General features: G+C 45.4%; 1 protein-coding gene and 1 pseudogene across 1 annotated transcript in view; one reads left to right on the top strand and one right to left on the bottom strand.

Annotated features, from left to right (window-relative positions):
- FAM81A (family with sequence similarity 81 member A) overlaps positions 1 to 21,339 on the bottom strand; it is a 123,211-nt gene extending 101,872 nt beyond the window's left edge. Inside the window, exons 1-2 of the mRNA XM_054667610.2 lie at positions 21,203 to 21,339; positions 18,586 to 18,668 (exon numbers count right to left, since the gene is read on the bottom strand). The gene's annotated coding sequence lies outside the window, so the exon portion shown is untranslated. The remainder of the gene's footprint in view (positions 1 to 18,585; positions 18,669 to 21,202) is intronic.
- LOC104002323 (ribosome biogenesis protein NSA2 homolog) lies at positions 18,940 to 19,819 on the top strand (annotated as a pseudogene).
- Positions 21,340 to 22,945: the final 1,606 nt, after the last annotated feature.

Genomic DNA, 22,945 nt, shown 5'->3' with positions numbered 1-22,945 from the left:
TTATTTTTAATTTATTTTAGAGACAAGGTTTCACTCTGTCACTCAGGCTGGGGTGCAGTGGCCTGATCATAGCTCACTGCAGCCTCGAACTCCTGGGCTCAAGTGATACCCTAATCTCAGGGATACTACAAGCTGGTACTACAAGCATGTGTCACCATGCCTGGCTAATTCTTTTTATTTTGTGTAGAGAGAGGGTCTCACTATGTTGGCCAGGCTAGCCTTGAACTCCTGGACTCAAGCAATCCTCCTGCCTCGGACTCCCAAAGTGCTAGGATTACAGACATGAGCCACTGTGCCTGGCCCACTTAAAAATACTTTAAAATGCTTAATTTTATGTTATGTGAAATTTCACCTCAATTAAAAAAAATACAATGAACACCTGTTATGTACCTTATTTTGTTTAAAAGATATGGCCATATGAACTTTCTTTTCCTTTCCTGGTCAAAAATATCAAAATTAAAGTGGATATAAATAGGTGACAGATGATAGATAGATAGATAGATAGATAGATAGAGGGTTGAGGGTTTAATCTGTCCCCAAGGATAACAGCTTTAAAACCTCAATGCTTTTTTGGTAGGTAGGTAGATAGATAGATAGATAGATAGATAGATAGATAGATAGATAGATAGATAGATAGACAGACAGACAGATAGACAGACAGGTAGTTTAAGGGTTTAATCTGTCCCCAAGGATAAGAGCTTTAAAACCTCAATACTTTTTCCCAAGAAGGACCAAGGACTCCAGGTATAGGCCAGCAATAAATACAAGGTATAGCCAGGCAGCAACGGCAAAGTAGGGCACAATTACAAGTAAGGATTTAGACTGACATTTTAGACAAAAGAGCAGAAATTCGGGAGAGGCTCCTGTGAGGAAAGCAGACTTGGGGGAAGTCTTAAGCAGCACCAGGGAGAGCTCCCAGCCCGTCGCATATACGCTCCTGCTATACGCTAAGCTGCCCATTTTCCTCCAGAAACTAAGGTCCTCCCCAGGTTGTCCTGCCTTTAAAGCAGAGCCATCATGGACTTAAGGACCTTTCTGACCTCCAGTGATGGGGTCCACATCTACTCCCACACAAGAATCTTTGTTCAAGCTGTCAGGGATCTGCCTTTCCACTGAGCTCCAATTCTACCTAGAACATTGCCCGTCGAAGTGTGATCTATGCACAAGAACACGAGCCCCTCTACTGTTAGGAATGCAGAGTTCAAGGGTACCAACCTGGGTCTACAGGATCAGAATCTGCATTTTAACAAGACCTCCTGCTGATTCGTATGCACATTTAAGTCTGAGAAGTACTGGCCTAGAGAACGTGACCCCACCAGAACACAGTAGAGCACGTTCTTCAAGAGCCTTCCTTGGCTTCGTCACTGGATGAGTGATACTGGGGGTAGGAACCCTGTCGTTAAAATCATTGGGATTATACAATAAATCATATAAAGCACTGGGAAGAAATGTGATAAAAATGAAGAAACGAAAGGAAAAATTCTCTCTAGGCTGACATTTGGTATGCAACAACATGCAACTGGTATTTGGTATAAAATGTGTTTGTTTTTCTGTTAGACTCAGCTGTCCTAATTTGAAAGAGCCTCCAAAAATACCAGTTGCTATTTAGCTTCCCTTAGTTAAGGGTTGTTTAATTTTGTTAGACAATGAAGCTAATTCTCATCACTGCAACAGGAAGAACAATGACATGAACCCACAAAAGATGTCCCTGCCTACATATGGTCACAGTGCCATAAGCTGGGGACACAGTGACTAAAGTCAAGTCCTAGTCACTTAAACTTACCAGGGTATAATGGGGACTGCCAGAATCAGCGCTAGAAGCTGCATGTAAGAGATGTGTTTCCTGCTTGTGTTTGTTTCTTGAATTGTAATTTCCTAGCAGGAACATTTTTGCCCTGCTTCTTAGATGGCAGTCCCTAAAGAGTCATTCTCCATTTTTATCCTGCAATGGATTTTCTAGGCCAGGATTTCAGGTAAATTCTCTGTGAATCAGTCCAGTATGCATGAGGCATTGGCTCTGAGTCCAGCTCTGGGCTAGGGAGTGTGAAGGGGAAAGGGGCTGGGTGGCAAGACCCAAAATACATTCCAGCTGCATGATCCCTAACCTCCAGAGGGGCAGAGCTGTAGTTGGTTTTTGGTTTCTTTGTTTGTTGTTTTGTTTTTTAGATGGAGTCTCGCTCTGTCGTCCAGGCTTGAGTACAGTGGTGTGATCTCGGCTCCCTGCAATCCAGCTCCAGGAGCGATTCTCAAGCAATTCTCCTGCCTCAGCCTCCCAAGTAGTTGAGATTACAGGCGTCCGCCACCACGCCCAGCCAATTTTTGTATTTTCAGTAGAGACAGGGTTTCACCATGTTGGCCAGGCTGGTCTCAAACTCCTGACTTCAAGTGATCTGCCCGCCTCGGCCTCCCAAAGTACTGGGATTACAAGCTTGAGCCACCGTGCCCGGCCTGTTGTTTTTTTAATAGAATTCAAACACAGGAAACCATTGGGAAGAAATGAAAGAGAGGGTAATGAAGTACTAAATAATGTGGTTCACACTTCAAGTAGTATAGAAGGTCAGAAAAGAATGAGTTCTTTCCTATGAAAAGAGGAGAGGAAAGCTTAAAATGGTCCTTGATGAACGTGTTGCAATTTCATACATAGAAGAGAGATTAGGGGAAGTTTCTAGGGAGGAAACAGGGAGTTCAAAGGCACAAAAGTGAGAGTTATTTAATATCTCTTATTGTATCTTCCACTTCCCTAAATGAGAAGAATAACAGGATTTGTTTTAGTTAAATCATAGGTTTTTATGAGAGGGTTAAATAAGATGGTTTTTGTAATTGCTTTATAGATTAAAGGGTTATTCAAATTATTCCTTACTACCGTTGATATTTTCGTTGTTATGGGCGTGCCTACTGTGTTCAGGACATTACCCCAAGCCTACAGATAATCAAACTGATGAAATGACTTCAGTAACCAACTACCAGTGACTTAAAACCAGAATACCAGTTTCTAATTTCTACAACTTACGATGAAACCAGCCAAGAGATTTGAATCAGTCTTCTGCCTAAGACATTTTTTTTCTACAGCCAGTCTGTTCAGAAATCAAATTGTAGATCAGAAGGATAATGATGACAATATTAGCACTGGTCATCATTAATTGTATATCAATGGACTGGGCTGTCCGCACACATGCCCTTGCTAATTCCTCACAGCAGTTCTGTGAGGAGGAGACATCACCTCCATTCTGCAGGAAAGGAAACTGGGGCTCAGAGAATTTAAATAAGCTATCCATCTTCAGAACTAATAACTGATGAGCCTGGATTTAAACACATGCTTGTCTGGCTTCAAAGCCTAAGCTCTTTCCCCATGTTAGCAGACATGAAGAGGAAATCGAGCAAGGAAAGTCGCCCTTTACGGTTTTTCCTACCATGCCTGGGTAACAGGAACAACAAATTGGGAGGAAAAAATAGCTGAATACATGAACTAAACTGAACATTGCACCAAGCTTGGGAAACACCTTCGTAACCTGGCTAGAGCTATTGATTAGACCAGATTCTAACACCCTTTCTAAACTTTCTTGCTCTACTTTTGGGGAGAATGGATTCAAGAGAACCAACCAGCTTGCCCTTGTAAATTACAGGGGTAAAAATGTTTTCTAAACAGGAAAAGGCAGGGTTATAGCTGATGAATTTGATTGATTGTAAAACTCAGATAAATTGCATCCAAAGAACCTCTTCTCCACGTAAGGTAGCTTTTCTGTTGTCACTGTTTGTTGCCTCTGCCCCCATAGCTCATTTCTCATCACAGCCTCACAACTACCTCACAGCTCACATCGTGCCCTCAATGTGCTTGCACTGTGAAGAGAATGCTACCGTATTTGTTCTCTAGAAGAGAAAAAAGTGTCAGCTTGTCTTCCCCATAAAGTTAGATAAAAAATCCTATTTTAAAAGGATGAGTTCATATCCTTTGTAGGGATATGGATGAAACTGGAAACCATCATTCTCAGCAAACTATCACGAGGACAGAAAACCAAACACCACTTGTTCTCACTCACAGGTGGGAAATGAACAATGAGAACACTTGGACACAGGAAGGGGAACATCACACACCGGGGCCTGTCGTGGGTTGTGGGGAGGGAGGAGGGACAGCATTAGGAGATAAACCTAATGTAAATGACGAGTTAATGGGTGCAGCACACCAACAGGCACATGTATACATATGTAACAAACCTGCATGTTGTGCACATGTACCCTAGAACTTAAAAGTATAATAAAAAAATAAAATGGATAATCAAGCAAAAAAAAAATCTTTTTATTTTTATTTATTTACGTATTTATTTTGGAGACAGAGTCTCACTCTGTTGCCCAGGCTGGAGTGTAGTGGCATGATCTGGACTCACTGAAACCTCTGCCTCCCCGGTTCATGCGATTCTCCTGCCTCAGCTTCCTGAGTAGCTGGGATTACAGGCGTGCACCATTACGCCTGGCTAATTTTTTTTTTTTTTTTTTTGTATTTTTAGTAGAGACGGGGTTTCACCATGTTGGCCAGGCTGGTCTCGAACTCCTGACCTCAAGTGACCTGTCCACCACGGCCTCCCAAAGTGCTGGGATTACAGGTGTGAGCCAACGCATCCAGCCAGAAAAGCTTGTTTTTTTGTTTGTTTGTTTGTTTGTTTTTAAATAGCTATTTTGATCATAAAGTAAGTTGAACATTTAGAGGTTGGGGAGGCAACATTAAGAAAACGAAGTAAATATAAAAGGGGAGGCGACAGGGTGGTACGGCATGTGACCACTAACTCAGCATCCTCAGGCTCCGAGAGGGACAGAATCAGAATGTGGAGAGCACAGCCTGGGTATTCAGCACGCATCCATCTGGACCTTCAGCAAGCTGAACTCACTTTCTATCTATAGCATCCCTCATTTTGTTTTTCTTTTAAAAATGTATTTCCCAGGATTCTTTCAGGGCAACCACAGAAGTGTCTTAGCTCCTTCCCCATGTCTCCCCCTACCCCAGCCCCCATCATCCTCTTCAGTGATTCTGGGCATAGCACCAGATGCAGACACGACGGCACAAGTCTAGGATGGGGACTCTTTGGCTGCTTACTCGCAGAAAGAATTTTGAAAAACTATGCACCTTCCTGTATATTTTTAGGTTGGCATCTAAAATTTGTCACCATAAGTTCAAATAGTTGCACAAAATGTAATTTCTAGCATAATGATATTTGAAAATAGAATGGTTCCAGCACCCTTTGGAATGATGCCAGTGACCGCTAAGCATCACAGGTATGGGATACCTGCTTCACAGGGTCATTATGCAGACTCAAGGGCTGAATAGAGGCACAGTGCCCGGCACATGATAAATACTATATCTTTGTCGTATGTGTGGGTGTATAGAGAGAGAGGGAAAGAGACGGCAAGATGTTAGCAGTAAATCTTAGGAGGGATTGTAGCAGATGATGTTGATGCCCCACCCCACATCCCCTCAGCTCCTGTTTGAGTTCACTCACAGCTGTGGTTCACAGTTTCTGCCATGGGAAGACTTGACACCTCAAATGACGCATCTCACGGCTTCTCTGCCAGAGGGCTTTCTCCAGCACAGAGAAGCGTGCAATACTACTGGTTAGGCACAACCTGGAAACTGAGGCAGCTGACTTTCTCAGGGTTGACTCTTAACCAAAGGGGAGAGGAGGCAGTGGACAAAAGCCCCCGTCTCTCCATCCTTTGGCGAGACAAATGGGAAGCTTATCGTGCATGGTTTCCCAGAAGGTCCCCAGGACGGAGCCCCGGTTGCACACAGCGGTGACCACCACAGGAATGCACATATTATTACTGTGTTTTCCTTTCCTGTCCCATGTCCTGCACCCTTTCACTTGTGCTTTCTGGGATCACCTCCCAAATAAATGTCCTGTACCCAAGTTCTCTCAGGATCTCCTTTGAGGGAAACCCAACCAAGTCCAGGAGATATGGGGATTCATTATAGTGCTCTTTCCATTTTTCTGTGGTTTGAAACTTTCCAAAGTAAACATATAAACAGATTTGTTTAAATGTTTTAGAAGAGCAGCCCTACTGTATGTTCAGGGATTGTACCTGGCTGTATGCTCCAGAACCCAGTCTGTGACCCTCCCAGAGATTCTGTAAACTACTAAGTATCCCTTAATCAGTTCATTTCTGCTTAACAACAAATCATTGATATTGAATGGTTTTAGTAGCAAGAGGTATAGGAGAGTGGTTCTGAATGTGGAATCCTTCCATCGCTCAAGAGCAGCTAACTCCTCTCAGCCTCTGTATTATTCTTTTTGCTGTCATTAAATAAAAAATCATGAACTTGAAGGCTTAAAGCAGCACAAACTTATTATCTTACGGTTCTGCAGGTCAGGGGTCTAAGATAGGCCTCACTGGGCTAAAATCAAAATGTATGTAGAGCTGCATTCTTTTTAGAGGCTGTAGAAAAAGTTTAGTTTCCTTGCCTCTGCCAGCTTCTAGAGGCTGCCTGCATTCTTTGGCACGTGACAGCAGATCAAGTCCTTTCAACGTAGCATCTCTCCAAGCCTCTCGTCTGCCTCCCTGTTCCACTTTTAAGCACTCATGATTAGATTGGCCCCATCTCAAGATCAGCTGATTAGCAATCTTAATTTCCTTTTGCTCGGTGCGGTGGCTCACACCTGTAATCCCAGCATTCTAGGAGGTCAAGACAAGAGGATCACGAGGTCAGGAGTTCAAGACCAGCCTGGCCAACATGGTGAAACCCCCGTCTCTACTAAAAATACAAAAATTAGCCAGGCGTGGTGTTACATGCCTGTAATCCCAGCTACTCGGGAGGCTGAGGCAGGAGAATTGCTTGAACCCAGGAGGTGGAGGTTGCAGTGAGCTGAGATCATGCCACTGCACTCCAGCCTGAGTGACAGAGCAAAATTTCATCACAGGAAAAAAAAAAAAAAAAAAAAAAAAACAGGCTGGGCACAGTGGCTCACGCCTGTAATCCCAGCACTTTGGGAGGCCGAGGCGGGCAGATCGTGAGGTCAGGAGATCAAGACCATCCTGGCTAATACAGTGAAAACCCGTCTCTACTAAAAATACAAAAAAATTAGCCAGGCATTGTGGCGGACGCCTGTAGTCCCAGCTACTTGGGAGGCTGAGGCAGGAGAATGGCGTGAACCTGGGAGGCGGAGCTTGCAGTGAGCTAAGATCCCACCACTGCACTCCAGCCTGGGTGACAGAGCGAGACTCTATCTCAAAAAAAAAAAAAAAAAAAAAAGTTTTTTCCTTTTACCACGTCAGGTAATGAAGGAGTTCAGGAAATGCCATCCCCAAATACGCCAGTTTGCTATATTGATTACTTAGAGCTGGAGGTACTTGAAAAACAGCAAATGCAAGGGGAGGCTTTCTCTTAACTCCCCATCTGCCTAAATACAGATCCTCAAAAAAGAACTCATTTGTCACCAGTCCCCTTCTCAGGAGTTTCATCAGCCAGGGAAGATTAACTCATCACAGGAGAGAAAACAAGAAGCCAACACCACACCCAGAGAAGGGCCCATTCGTTTTTATTCCAAAATCATTTACTCTCTCCTAAATTGCCTACATACCTCCTCCCCTCTCCCCTGTGAAGAGGGCATACAAGCTCCTAAATCCCACTGGTTTTGGGGGTATTCCCTTTTCTTTCCTGTGATGCCCCATGCACACAGTACATTTGTATAACTTTTCTCCTGTTAATCTGCCTGTTGTCAGTTCATTTCATGGACTCAGCTATGAAACCCACGAGAGTGAGGGGAAGTCTTTCCTCTCCTACAGTAGCATATTCACAAGTTCCAAGAATTAGAATGTGGGCCAGGTGTGGTGGCTCACACCTATAATCCCAGCACTTTAAGAGGCCAAGGCGGGCAGATCACTTGAGGCCAGGAGCTCAAGATGAGCCTGGCCAACATGGTGAAACCCTGTCTCTACTAAAAATACAAAAATTAGCTGGGCGTGATGGTGCACACCTGTAATCCCAGCTACTCAGGAGGCTGGAAGAGAATCGCTTGAACCCGGGAGATGGAGGTTGCAGTGAGCCGAGATCATGCCACTGCTCTCCAGCCTGGGTGACAGAGTGAGATTCTGTCTCTAAAAAAAGAAAAAGAATTAGAATGTGGACGTCTTTGGGAGGGCTACCATTCTACCTGCCAGAGCCTCACAGCAGCCTGACCCTCATCTCTCCCTTCTCAAGGATGATAAGAACACCTGGGAGGAAGCTGTGGGCTGTGGCTTCCCAAGCAAATAGGTTTGCTGAGGAAATGAAAACAGCCATTTACCAATGGCTTAAACAGGAACTCTTTTTTTAAGAGACAGGGGTCTCACTATGCTGCCCAGGCTGGTCTCAGACTCTGGCCTCAAGCTATCCTCCCGCCACTGCTTTGCAAAGTGCTGGGATTACAGGCATGAGCCACCATACCTGACCAAAACAAGAGATCTTGCATGCTACAATAAGGAACAGCAGATAATGGCTTAGAACTCTGTTTGCAAATTTAGGCTTAAGTACAGAGACTTTTTGATTTTCCCAAGATTATGTCCCCTGAAGTAAGAAAATTAGCTATTAATTCCTCAGTTCACAGGGTGTGATATAGGGTGGGTGGTTTTGTGTGTGTGTGTGTGTGTGTGTGTGTGTATGTGTGTGTGTGTGTGTGTGTGTAATGCTGTCAACCCAGTTTTGAGGCCCTGGCTAGAGATGGTCAGTTCCTCCTCTTGGGCAGCCAGTTACGTTCGCACCTCAACCACCTCCCTGACTGGGCCCTCACACTCTGGGCTACCACACACCCACCCTAACTGCCCTGGGCCAGGTGCCAGACAACGAGGGACAGCCCCTATGTCCCAGAGCCCAGTGAAATTATTCAAATTAGCCAGTAGTAAGCCATGTTCACCCATCTCCCACAGAGACCACAAGAAATGAGAATTTCCACAGCCACCCCTTCTCCCCCTTTGCCACGTGACTGACCCGGGGCTTCACCTGAGTGGCCTTGTGTGGCGTGCTGTTGCTCCCAAGGGAGCTGCACGTATAACAAAACTGTGAAATTCTGGTTTCTCTCTCTTGATCTGCACCTTCACTTAAGGTAGCATGTTTACAACACAGGGTACATGTGTTTGGTTTTTCTTACGTTTTAATTTTTGATTGATTTCTTTCCCCCTGAAAAGGAGCTCAGGGAGGACCTTTCTCAACCAGTTCAAGGCTAATTTTAATGTCAACAGAGGAAAGCCCAGAAAGGCCTGGGGCAACACTCTGCCTTCCTACCCCGATGCCCAGAGTTTCCCTCGGGCCACTCCACAGCAGATGGCAGCAGAGACAGTCCAGGGAGGGACCCACTGTAACACCGTAACACCTTTTTTTTTTTTTCTGTGACAGGGTCACCCAGGCTGGAGTGCAATGGTGCGATCACAGCTCACTGCAGCCTCAACCTCCTGAACTCAAGCAATTCTCCCACCTCAACCTCCGGAATAGCTGGGACTACAGACGCATACCACCACGCCCAGCTAATTTTTGTATTTTTTTGTAGAGATAGGGTTTCGCCATGTTGCCTACGCTAATCTTAAATTCCTGGGCTCAAGAGATCCACCAGCCTCAGCCTCCCAAAGTGTTGGGATTACAGACATGAGCCACTGCACCCAGCTTGTAACACTGTTCTTTGGAACCGTCTTTTGATTAATCCAAAAACCAGCTTGCGGGGTAGCAACATAAATTCTGACTGAAGAAAGTTTCTCCTTCATGAATAACTGCTTTACAGCAAGTCTTTTCTGTTTCAGCAAGTCTTTTCTCTCCCCAACAAAACTCCTGAACCTCCCGTGCCATCATAAACACTAAACTGCCCCAAATTTGCAACCTTACTGCCCCATCTTAGGAGTCCCAGCCCCCAGACTTCTACTTAGGAGTCCCAGCCCCCAGTCCACTATGCTGGACTGTCTCTACAGCACAATCTCCCCACTCAGAGGAACAGAGAAGCTGGGCCCACATGCAGATCTAGGCCAACAGCCCCCAAAATCGAAGCCCTCCTTGTGGCCTCTCCCCTCTGCCCCTCCCACCTCACTCTATCCCATTCTCCCCCTTTCTCTTCACTGTAATAGCCTCTCATCCCCCGTTTTTTTGTTTTTGTTTTTGTTTTTCTGCCCACTCAAGTAAAGGCTGCAGCAGGTTCGACCCCAGGGCACTCACCTAAGACAAATAAAGATTAAAGTATTTTTGTTGTTGTTGTTGTTGTTGTTGAGACGGATTGCAGTGGTGCAGTCTCGGCTCACTGCAACCTCCACCTCCTGGGTTCAAGGGACTCTCCCGCCTCAGCCCCCAGACTCAGCTGGGACTACAGGTGCCTGCCATGCCTGGCTAATTTTTGTATTTTTAGTAGAGATGGGGTTTCACCATGTTGGCCAGGCTGGTCTCAAACTCCTGGCCTCAAGCGATCCTTTCATCTTGGCCTCCCAAAGTGCTGGGATTACAGGAGTGAACCACTGCATCTGGCCAATTAAAGTATTTTCTTCCTCCTGGTGGAGGGAGATGATTTCACATCTATGAGGGTGAGAAGATGGAAAGTTTCTGAAACTTTTGTCTTTTCCCTGCTCTGAAGGAGAAATGGGTGCAGCTGTGCTGAGTTTGTTGCGTTTGAGGGCTACTGTATACATTCTGATCAATACTCTGAGTAATTTCCTTCCCCTCTTCATGTTTCCAGCTGAACTATTTGTCAACTTTTCTTGTGGGAACCCCAGTGATCTCTATTGGAAGATGTATATATACCTCTTTGTTTCTGCTATGGATTGATACTCATCTTCTCCTCTGAGTCCAGTCCTGGGCTCCCAGCAACCGTACATAGAAAGAGCCCTTCCCTCCAGCAGGCATCCTCTGCCCCAGCGACTGTTCCCAAAGCAAATCCCAGCCTGTGCTCTGTGCATTGTCCCTAACCCTCCCTGATGTGTGCGTTATGATATTTGGGCTCATTCATAGGGCAAGATCTTAGAATAAAGTAATTATAAAAGCTAATATACTTTAACATAATGTTCAAAAGCTGAATGAAAAGCCTGGTGTAAAATCTATACTAAAGAAACATCTGGGCCTGGCGCGGTGGCTCACCTCTGTAATCCCAGCACTTTGGGAGGCTGAGGCAAAAGGATCATTTGAGGCCAGGAGTTCGAGACCAGCCTGACCAACATGGTGAAACCCGTCTCTACTAAAAATACAAAAATTATCTGGGTGTGGTGACGCATGCCTGTAATCCCAGCTATTCAGGAGGCTGAGGCAGGAGAGTTACTTGAACTCAGCAGGTGGAGTTCAGCCAAGATCAGTAAGCCGAGATCAGCCACTGCACTATAGCCTGGGTGAAGGAGCCAACAGAGCGAGACACTGTCTCAAAGAAAAGAAAAGAAACATCTGTTGCTTGAGCTCGGTTTAAATACAACATTGTTCAAATGCATTTTCTAACTTTTAAAATGTTTCTTTCTTTCAAACACAGGATGTGGGACTTTTCTCTGGTTAATGAGTTACCCATTTCTCTGTTGGCTCTGGGTCACCAGGAAGGACCAGGAGTTCCTTCTCCTTCAGTCACTCTGGTTTTTTTTCTCGTAGTCCACAGCTCATATTCTCCTTCTTGCCTCACTCATCCCAGGGAGGAAGCCAGAGGTGAGTGTGGGAGGCACAGAGGAGGATAAGGTTTACTTAAGGTTAAGAGCTAAGTTATTTGTGTGGACTGAATTCAGCTAGCTCTACTAACTCTGTAACCTTGGATAAGTTAGCTTAACCTCTTTAAGCCTCAGTTTTCTGAAACTTTCTTCTGTACTAGTAATTTCTTCTTCTTCTTCTTCTTTTTGGACATGGAGTTTCGCTCTTGTTGCCCAGGCTGGAGTGCAATGGCGCAATCTCAACTCACTGCAACCTCTACCTCCCGGGTTCCAGCTATTCTCTGCCTCAGCCTCCTAGGTAGCTGGGACTACAGGTGCACGCCACCATGCCTGACAAATTTGTATTTTTAGTAGAGACGGGATTTCACCATGTTGGCCAGGTTGGTCTCACTCTCCTGACCTCGTAATCCGCCGCCTCAGCCTCCCATAGTTTTGGGATTACAGCCGTGAGCCACAGTGCCCGGCCTGCACTAGTAATTTCTTTTTTTTTTTTTTTTTTTTTTTTGAGACGGAGTCTTGCTCTTTCGCCCAGGCTGGAGTGCAGTGGCCCGATCTCAGCTCACTGCAAGCTCCGCCTCCTGGGTTCACGCCATTCTCCTGCCTCAGCCTCCCGAGTAGCTGGGACTACAGGCGCCCGCCACCACGCCCGGCTAATTTTTTCTATTTTTAGTAGAGACGGGGTTTCACCGTGTTAGCTAGGATGGTCTCGATCTCCTGACCTCGTGATCCGCCCGCCTCGGCCTCCCAAAGTGCTGGGATTACAGGCGTGAGCCACAGTGCCCAGCTAATTTTTGTATTTTTAATAGAGATGGGGTTTTACAATGTGGCCAGGTTGGTCTTGGACACTTGACCTCAGGTGATCCACCCGCCTCAGCCTCCCAAAGTGCTAGGATTATAGGCATGAGCCATTGCACCCAGCTGTATTTTATTTTAAATGGAGCCATCCTTGAAATTATTTGGAGTTAAAAAGTCCGTGAATTAAAATAAACTATTTCAAATATTTTAAGAAGTAAAACAACAACAACAACAACAACAACAAAAGAAACAGGTATGATTCCCCAACCCCACAATCACCTCCACCCTGATTTTCGGCTATCAGCCTGGTAGTGCCTAGTCTCTGTCCTCAGAAGCCTGGAATAGTTATCAAACAAAAACATTTTTTTCTCTCTTTCCTCCCACCGCCCAAGATGCCAAAAGGGAAGAAGGCCAAGGGGAAGAAGGTGGCTCCAGACGCTGCTGTCGCGAAGAAGCAGGAGGCCAGGAAAGTGGTGAATCCCGTGTTGGAGAAAAGGCCTAAGAATCTTGGCATTGGACAGCACACCCAACCCAAAAGGGACCTCACTTGCTTTGTCAAATGGCCCCACTTTATCAGGTTGCAGTGGCAAAGAGCGATCCTCTAAACATGGCTGAAAGTGCCTCCTGCAATGAACCAGTTCACCCAGGCCTTGGACCCCCAAAGAGCTACTCAGCTATAATACATGAGCTGGCCCACTAGTACAGACCAGAGACAAAGCAAGAGAAGAAGCAGAGGCTGCTGGCCTGGACTGAGAAGAAAGCTGCCAGCAAAGGGGACTTCCCCACTAAGAGACCACCTGTTTTTCGAGCAGGAGTTATCACCATTGCCACCTTGGTGGAGAATAAGAAGGCTCAGCTGGTGGTGACTGGACATGATGTGGATCCCATCGAGCTAGTTGTCTTCTGCCTGCCCCCAGCCTCAGCCTCCTCATCTGGAAAGTGGGTGATGATAGGCCGGGGGTGCGGTGGCTTACACCTGTAATCCCAGCACTTTGGGAGGCCGAGGCAGGCAGATCACGAGGTCGGGAGATCAAGACCATCCTGGCTAACATGGTGAAACCCCGTCTCTACTAAAAATACAAAACAATTACCCGGGCATGGTAGCGGGTGCCTGTAGTCCCAGCTACTGGGGAGGCTGAGGCAGGAGAATAGCGTGAACCCAGGAGGCGGAGCTTGCAGGGAGCCGAGATCGTGCCACTGCACTCCAGCCTGGGCGACAGAGCGAGACTCTGTCTCAAAAAAAAAAAAAAAAGGAAAGAAAAGAAAAGAAAGTGGGTGATGATAGTTGATAGTGCATTTTTCTGTGTTGTAAAATAAAGGTCACTGACTGCATTATCAAGGGGAAGGTAAGACTGGGATGTCTAGTCCACAGGAACACCTGCACCACTGTCACCACACAGCCTAACTTGGAAGACAAAGAAGCTTCGGCTCAGCTGGAGGAAGCTATCACAACCAATTAGAACGGCAGATACGATGAGATCCATCATCACTGGGGAGGCAATGTACTGGCTCCCAAGTCTGTGGCTCTCATTGCCAAGCTGGAAAAGCCAAGGCTAAAGAACTTGCCACCAAACTGGGTTAAATGTATGCTGTTGAGTTTTCTGCACATAAAAATAATTAAAATAATACAAATTCTCCTTAAAAAAAAAAACAACTTTCCCTCCAGAAGTCTTGCAAAAGTGGAGTTACGATACCTTCCTTCTTGTGCTAAGCCAGTGCACACCTCTGAACTGAATGTTGAGAAATGAGCTGAACAGTCTTCACAAAACAAATGCAGCTTGTAGTAAAAGATCGTGCAGGATGATTTCATTTCTCTATAAACAGCAAATTTATAGAGACAGAAAGTAGATCAGCGGTTGCCTAGAGCTGGGGGTAGGAGTGGGTATGAACCGAAAATGGACATGAGGAAACATTTTGGGGTAGTGGAAATGTTCTAAAACTGGATTGTGGTGATGGTTGCACAACTCTGCAAACTTACTAAAATTATCAAATTGTACACTTAAAGTGGGTGAACTTTATGATATATAAATTTGCCTTAATAAAGCTGATGTTGTTTTAAAGTTAGTGTAGGTAACTGATTTAAATTGGTATGCCAAATAGCACTGGTTAGTATCTACTTTAGGATCCTGACTCCACTGCTCGCAAACCATGTGAACTGAAATAAATGATTTCACATCCCCCAGCCTCAATCTCCTCATCTGTAAGTGGGTGATGATAGTGCGTATCTCATAAAGCAGAGTGCCAGTTAAATGAGATAACTTACAGATTCTTAATGCATTTTATTTTACCTTAGAAATTAGAATGTGAGAAGGTAGGCAGGTGTCAGTGTTTATCCTTTCTTGGCTTGGGGAGGGGAGGTCATTCTGAATTTTTCAATGAGAATGATCTGGAAGGCACATGCTCTAGCACTGTCTTTCAGACTCTCAGACCCACCCATTCCCCTGTGCCCAGTGGTTTCACATTTCCAGTCTTCGTTTCCAGGGGCCTTGGACATTGACAGCCACCTCTTTCTGGGTCGAGTTGCAAGGATAAAAGGAATAGTATTTGTTATCAGGCAGAAGGAGCGTGTGGCAGACTGCAGGAGCTCCAGGACCCTAGGTGACTGTTCCAGACTGGCTGCCCTAGGAGACACTCTAAGGCAGACATATTCGGGACAACTGAATGTGCAACATGGGTCCCTGATGCCCAGGTAAGCCCAGAAAAGTCAAGGCTGACTATTGGGAGCAAAATGAGATAACTCAAAAGTGGCAGTGTGGGAGAAAGAGGGATGGGCCCAAGGCCAGCAGGAGGGTTTGTTCTCTCCTTGTGTGTGGAAAGCACTTATGCTGAAGTTTTTAGGGGCATGGGATGGACAGGATGAAGTAGTAGCAATTATTATCATTATTTTTTTTTTTGAGATGAAGTCTCACTCTGTCGCCCAGGCTGGTGTGCAATGGTGTGATTTCGGCTCACTGCAGCCTCTGCCTCCAGGGTTCAGGCGATCCTCCCCCATCAACCTCCCAAGTAGCTGGGATTACAGGCATGCACCACCATGCTCAGCTAATTTTCATCTTTTTAGTACAGACGGGGTTTTGCCATGTTGTTCTGGCTGGTCTCGAACTCCTGACCTTAAGAGATCCACCCGCCTCAGCCTCCTAAAGTGCTGGGATTCCAGGTGTGAGCCACAGAGCCCGGTCTAATTCTTAGCAGAAAGAGGCATACGGTTGTATTCTTTGTACCCTCCCAAACCCCTCCCACTCTGTTCTTGGCAGGCCTGTTCATTCATTCATCCCACATACATTACCAAATTCCTGCTCTCACAGACCTTATATTGCAGTGGAAGACAGATCATAAAGAAATAATCAAATGACTCTATAACCTAACTGCTAACAAGGAAAGGATGTGCAGGAGGTGAGATGGCTTAGACTGAGTGGTCAGGGAAGACCTCTCTGAGGAAGTTACATGTTAGCAGGGCTTTGAGGGAGCAAAAGAAACAAAGCTTGGAAGAAAGAGCACTCTTGGCAGACAGAAGAGAGCATGCAAAGGCCCTGGGTTTGGTGTCAGCTCTGTGGGTTCAAAGAGCACAAAGAAGCCAGTGTAGCTGGGACAGAGTGAGACGGAAGCAGGGTGGCAGGAGATTATTTCAGGGTAATGGTCAGGGCCCAGACCTACTAGCTTTACAGGCCATGAGAAACACATGGATTTCATTTCAGATGTGATGAAAAGCCATTGGAAGAGTTTTGAACAGGATAGCAAGTGATCTGATCTTGAGGTTATTCCAGCTGTTGTGAAGAATATGGGCTGGGCATGGTGGCTAATGCCTGCAATTCCAGCACTTTGGGAGGCCAAGGTGGGAGGACCACTTGAGGCCAGTGGTTGGAGGCCAGCCTGAGCAAAATAGTGAGACTCCATCTCTACAAAAACTACAAAAATGAGGTGGGTTTAGTGGTGCGTATGTGTCATCTCAATCAGGAGGCTGAGGTAGGAGGATGGCTTGAGCCCAGGAGTTGGAGGCTACAGTGGGCTATGGTCGCTGCACTGCTCTCCAGCCTGGGCAACAGAGCGAGACTGTGTCTCTAAAAAAAACAAAGAATGTATAGAAACTTTCTCACCAAACTACTACAGGATTCCACACCAAAGTGAACAGCGCTTTCTACCTGAGAAAGTCTCGTGGCCTTGTCTAAGGTGGGAAGAAATATGGGCTATGGACTCTGAATTGCCGGAATGAGGAGATGGGTCTCTCCTCCCATTTTCTCTTCCTGATGGATCTTCTCTTTCCCACTTAGGCCTCGTGTATAGGTGTGTCTCCCTCTCCTTTTTTGCCCTGAGAATCAATGAGTTTGTTTGTGGAGGTTTACCTTTAGAAATAATTCAGGCCGGGCATGGTGGTTCAGGCCTGTAATCCCAGCACTTTTGGGAGGCTGAGGCGGGCGAATCATGAGGTCAAGAGATCGAGACCATCCTGGCCAACATGGTGAAACCCCGTCTCTACTAAAAATACAAAAATTAACCAGCTGTGGTGGCACACGCCTGTAGTCCCAGCTACTCAGAGGCTAAGGCAGGAGAATCGCTTGAACCCAGGAGGCAGAGGTTGCAGCGAGCCGAGATCACTCCACTGCACTCCAGCCTGGGCGACAGAGTGAGACTCTGTCTCAAAAAAAAAAAAAAGAAAAAGAAAAGAAACAATTTGGTCCCCATCAATTCTCTGATATTGAGTCTTGAAAACACTGAAAAAAAATGTTTATTAAGATTTGGAAGAAATTTGCAATTTAAAGTATTTTAACTGAAAAGAAATCAATTACCTCCCTGTGTGCCATGAATGCTAATTCTCTTTGCTTTTTTAAAACATCTCTTCAACTCTAACCAGATCTCCACTGCCTAAATTGAAAGAAGACCCTAGGTAAGGCTTTCTAGCCAGAGATAACACTTCCATAAAATAACCAGAGGAACTAGGGCATAGAGAGGCTGTACTCATCTGCTTCGGCTGCTATAACAGTGTCAGGGTGTCTTAAGCAACACAAATGTATATTCTCCCAGTTCGAGGCTGGAAGTCCAAGACCAAGGTGCTAGCGGGATTGGGTTCTGACGAGACCCCTCTCCCCTGCTTGCGGACAGCCACCTTCTCACTGTGTCCTTGTGTGGCCTTTTCTCTGTCTATGCTTAGGAGTTGGGGGAGCTCGGATGTCTCTCTCTTCTTTTAAGAACACAAGTTCTATCTAATTAGGACTCCAATCTTATGGCCTCATTTAACCTTAATTTCCTCTTTAAATGCTGGATCTCCAAATACAGTCATATTGGGGGTTAGGGCTTCAACATATGAATGTGGGGCTGTGGGATGGGGGGGTAGCCCACTTCATAACTGAAGTTCTCAATAAATATTCAGTAAAGATATGGGTAAATGAATGGATTTCTCTGGACACCCTGAAACTATCAGAGACCTCTGATGGAGCATGAGGTAAAGACAGTGGCTCAGGCAGAGAAATTATAGACCCATGAACTAAATGACCTAGAACCTACATAAATCAGTAGCGTTCCTCTACATCGGCAATAACCCACTAGAAAATGCAGTAACAAGTAAGACTCAGTTCACTGTAGTAACAACAATCATAGTATCTCAAATTTTACCTAACAAAGAATATATATATAAGACCCCTATGAAGATGATTTAGAAATGCTATTAAAGCATATTGTAAAAGGAATAGAGGCCGGGCATGGTGGCTCACAGCTGTAATCCCAGCACTTTGGGAGGCCAAGGCAGGTGGATCACTTGAGGCCAGGAGTTCGAGACCAGCCTGGCTAACATGGTGAAACCCCATCTCTACTAAATATCCCCCCCACCCCCCCAAAAAATAGCCAGGCTTGTTGGGACATGCTTATAATCCCAGCTACTTGGGAGGCTGAGGCAGGAGAAACGCTTGAACCCGGGAGGCAGAGGTTGCAGTGAGCCAAAATCAAGCCACTGCCCTCCAACCTGGAAGACAGAGTGAGACGCTGTCTCGAAATAAAAATAAAATTAAATAATAATAATTTAAAATGTCCTTCTAGCCAAGCCAAACACATCTAAGGGACTAAGTTGGCCTGTGAGCCACTAGTTTGTAACTCGTTGTGAGTATAATGGGCATGAGGCTTGTTCCTAAACGTAGGGGTGTGGGAGGCAGAAGAATACAAGCAGACTCTCCCCGTCCCACACGCTGTTACCTCTCCACCTCTCTGCAGGCAGCTTTCCTAAGGTCCTGGACCTTCAGATCCTTGCTGGAGTTGAAGGTGGAAATGTTCTGGATCTGCAAAACGGTTAAGGGATATTAAGGAATATTAAGATAGCCACCCCCAAAACTAGGGCATCCTCCTAACATTATCCACGGCTGATCAGTAACACGTGGGATAGAAATTTGAGTTTATTACTTTATAGCAGTATAAAGCAACAGCAAAGTTAATATAAAATCACTTTCCTGTCAGGCCTGCACGGCGTCAGCTCATGGGTCTCTAAGACCCGAAAATTGAGAGCGTTTTTCGCATCCCAGGGGCTGCTCCTGGCAGCTCTGCGGCGTCAACATGCCACAGAACAAATATATTGAATTACACTGTAAACACTATGGATACTGTTTGGATTACCACGAGAAAAAGAGAAAGAAAGAAAGTCGAGAGGCTCATGAATGTTCAAAGAAGGCAAAGAAAATGATTGGTCTCAAGGCTAAGCCTTACCATAAACAGGGCCATGCTGAGAAAATACAAATAAAAAAGACTATCAAGATGCATGAAAAGAGAAACACCAAAAAAAAAAAAATGCTGAAAAGACTCCACAGGGAGCAGTACCTGCCTATCTGCTGGACAGAGAGGGACAATCTCGAGCTAAAGTACTTTCCAGTATGATCAAACAGAAACGAAAAGAGAAGGCGGGAAAATGGGAAGTCCCTCTGCCTAAAGTATGTGCCCAGGGAGAAACAGAAGTATTAAAAGTTATTCAAACAGGAAAGAGAAAGAAGAAGGCATGGAAGAGGGTGGTTACTAATGTCTGCTTTGTTCAAGATGGCTTTACAAGAATACCACCGAAGTATGAAAGATTCATCAGGCCAACGGGCTTGCGTTTCAAGAAAGCCCATGTAACATATCCTGAACTGAAAGTCACCTTTTGCCTACCAATATTTGGTGTAAAGAAGAACCCGTCGTCCCCACTGTATACAACTTTGGGTGTTATTACCAAAGGTACTGCCATGGAGGTAAATGTGAGCAAATTGGGCCTTGTGATGCAAGGCAGCAGTTATTTGGGGAAAATATGCCCAGGTTACCAACAATCCTGAAAATGATGGATGCATAAATGCAGTCTTACTGGTTCGACAGCAATTTCATATATAATTATTGAGGACTACGCACCAATGGAAAAAACTGCCATTACTGTGATGTTTCTGAATACTACCAAACAGCCATACATGTCTGCAATCATCAAGAGATTTATTAAATTGCAAACATTAAAATGGAAAAAAAATACAAAATCATTATAAAAATAATAATGCTTTAGGACTCTAACTTCAAACATTCCTCTTATCTGCAAAGGTTAGAAAAGATCACTTTCCCTTTAAATATGCAAAGAGAAAATGTTTCCAGAATTAATTTGAAACCTTTGTAGCCCTTTAGCTGGAAGAATCACCCTACTAAAAATGCATCAATAGAAACATGAATCAAATAACCAGTGAATGTAAAATTATAAACCAACATGTGTATTAAAAGAAAGAAAAGTAGGGAATGTGCAAGGATTTTTAGCAGACTGGGAGTTTAGATTTCCCCCATGAAAGCAACCGGCACTGACAACAGAAAGAGACTGGGATTCACTGGGAGAAGAAAAGAGCATTGCAGCTTGGAACAGACCTAAGGCCGAAAGGAGGGCAGAGCATTGGCAAAAGTCAGCCAAGGAGGCTGGAGTGAAGGGAGCAGGGGAAGGAATGACGCCTGATGAAGCAGGAGGGGTGTGAACCTGAGTGATTAGAGCTGTGTAGACTGCAGTTAGCCACCCTAGGGTTTTAAGAGGTGGAGAAGGAGGATCATCATCAGCCTTATGCTGAAGATAATGACACTGGCTGTAGTGTGATTCATGGGGTAAGGGGGGTCTGAGCTGGTGCAGGGCAACCAGACTTGCAACCACTGCTATGATCGGGAGAGGATGATAGTAGCTTGGGCTAGCGTGCGGGGTACAGTGGACGTGGAAAGGAGTAAGCAGAAGTGCAAGCTATTGAGGAGGTAAATTTATCAGACCCGTGAGTGGTTGGATGTGGGCAGGGAGGGAGAGTCCATGCTTGGGCTGACTCCTGACTCTCTTGCTCTGGTATTGGGACGTGTGCAGACGCATTCCCCCAGACAGGAACACTGAAGAGGAATGAATTGGGGGGCAAGAGCACGAGTCAGTCTTGGACAACCTGACTTGGAGGTGCCTTTGCAATCTCTGAGTGAACCTCTGGCCTGTTTCCCAGTTCACAAATCCCTCACCTGTAACAGTTATGATAAAAATGGCAGGAAGTTAGCTCCTAGGTGTGGAGGAGCAGAAGAGAGACTCGGACGGGGGCTCTCCATTTACCCAACCATTGTCCCTGGAGCCTCTCTGAAAGATACTCACTGAAGATACTTTGTTTATTGGTCGAGTTGAAGAAGGAGAAACTCAAACGTGTTCTGAAAAATAAGTATGGGGCCTTCTTAACAAGGCTATGGCATACTATCCACTCTTTACCCTCCTGCCCTGGAGGGAGTGGCTGGCCACTCACGCTAAACTTAGAGAATCAGCTGCAGCAGGAGGAAAGGAGGAGAGCCAGAACTCTGGGAACATTACCTGAGAATGAGGACTGGCCAGCGCCTCGCATAGGGAGCGAATTCTCCTGCCTCCTGTCTTCAATCAGCCAGAGGAGCAACTTTCAGTTCCCCCATCACAGCACACTTCTTCATTCTTGTGGCCTCACATGTGCTGCCCCCTCACCAGCAACACCCTGCCCTTCCTCCTCTCGTACAGCCCTTTCATCTGCATGGGTTCTTCAGCGTATTTTATTCAGTGCTCAGATACCATATCTTTCTGGAGGCCTTTTTTGATGTCTTACAGCTGGGTTCAATGTTTGTGGCAGAGACTGCTAATCGTCTACACATCCATTCTCTTGTCTTTTTTTCTTGGTACAAGAACCCCTAATATTGGGCTGAGCATAAAGTGCTTGGTATAAAGTCTACATTGGCCAATATCTTTCGCAGCTGGATGAGACCATTTGGCTAAGCTCTGGCTAGTAATATGAAAGTGGAAATGTTTCCAGCTTCTGGGATATGATTTTATAGGGAGAAGACATGCCTTTCTTCCCCTTCCTCTATATGAATATGATGGCTCATTCTTTTTGTTCTTCTTTTTTGTTTTTGTTTTTGTTTTGAGATGGAGTCTCGCTCTGTCGCCCAAGCTGGAGTGCAGTGGTGCGATCTCGTCTTACCATAACCTCCGCCTCCCAGGTTCAAGTGATTCTTCTGCCTCATCCTACCGAGTAGCTGGGATTACAGGCACACGCCACCACATCTGGATAACTTTTTGTATTTTTATTAGAGACGGGGTTTCACCATGTTAGCCAGGATGGTCTTGATCTCCTGACCTCGTGATCCACCTGTCTTGGCCTCCCAAAGTGCTGGGATTACAGGCGTGAGCCATCATACCTGGCCGATAGCTGATTTTTTAGTCACTAGCTTGGACTAGGAAGACATAGACCACACCCTAGGGATGGTGAAGTTTTGCACGAGAAAGAGATTGGATTCATTTCCTTTTTTTTTTTTTTTTTTTTTCTGAGACAGAGTCTCACACTGTTGCCCAGGCTGGAGTGCAGTGGCATGATCTTGGCTCACTGCAACCTCCACCTCCCAGGTTCAAGCAATTCTCTTGCCTCAGCCTTCTGAATAGCTGGGACTACAGGCACGTGCCACCACTCCCCAATAATCTTCTTTTTTTTTTTTTTTTTTTTTGGATAGAGACTGGGTTTCACCATGTTGGTCAGGCTAGTCTCGAACTTGTAGCCTCAAGTGATCCACCTGCCTTGGCCTCCCAAAGTGCTGAGATTACATGCATGAGCCGCCACACCTGGCCTGGATTCATGTTCTAATGACTTTATGGAGCTACTAGGTATTTTGCACTGTCTACCTCTTGCTTTCATTTGTGTAAAAGGGAAGTCAACTCCCATCCTGTGGAAGGCACTGTTATTTTGGTTACATGCAGAAAAACCTAATCCAAATTTACACAGTGTTCCTCCCATGTGTTTATTCCTATGAAAACACTTAGACCCTACATTACCAATTACTTACCTGAGTGAAAAAAAGTCTGTCCTGCCAGAGTTGACACTCTTCTTCTTATGCAGATAGCTCCAAAGATGTCCTCACCTAACATAACTCATATCTGCAAGTGTTCAGTAAGGAACCAGAAAGCCAGTTACCAAAGGCAATGCTGTCAAACCACTTCACATGTTGCTTTCTGGTCTCGGGCTTGATAGTCACTAGGTGATGCTATGGTTAGGATTGTGCCCATTTCTCCTCCAGTGCAAGTTCTGTCTCTTGGATG

The sequence above is a fragment of the Pan troglodytes genome, chromosome 16 (assembly GCF_028858775.2).
Source record: "Pan troglodytes isolate AG18354 chromosome 16, NHGRI_mPanTro3-v2.0_pri, whole genome shotgun sequence".
NCBI lineage: Eukaryota > Metazoa > Chordata > Mammalia > Primates > Hominidae > Pan > Pan troglodytes.
This window is presented reverse-complemented; position numbering and strand designations above follow the sequence as displayed.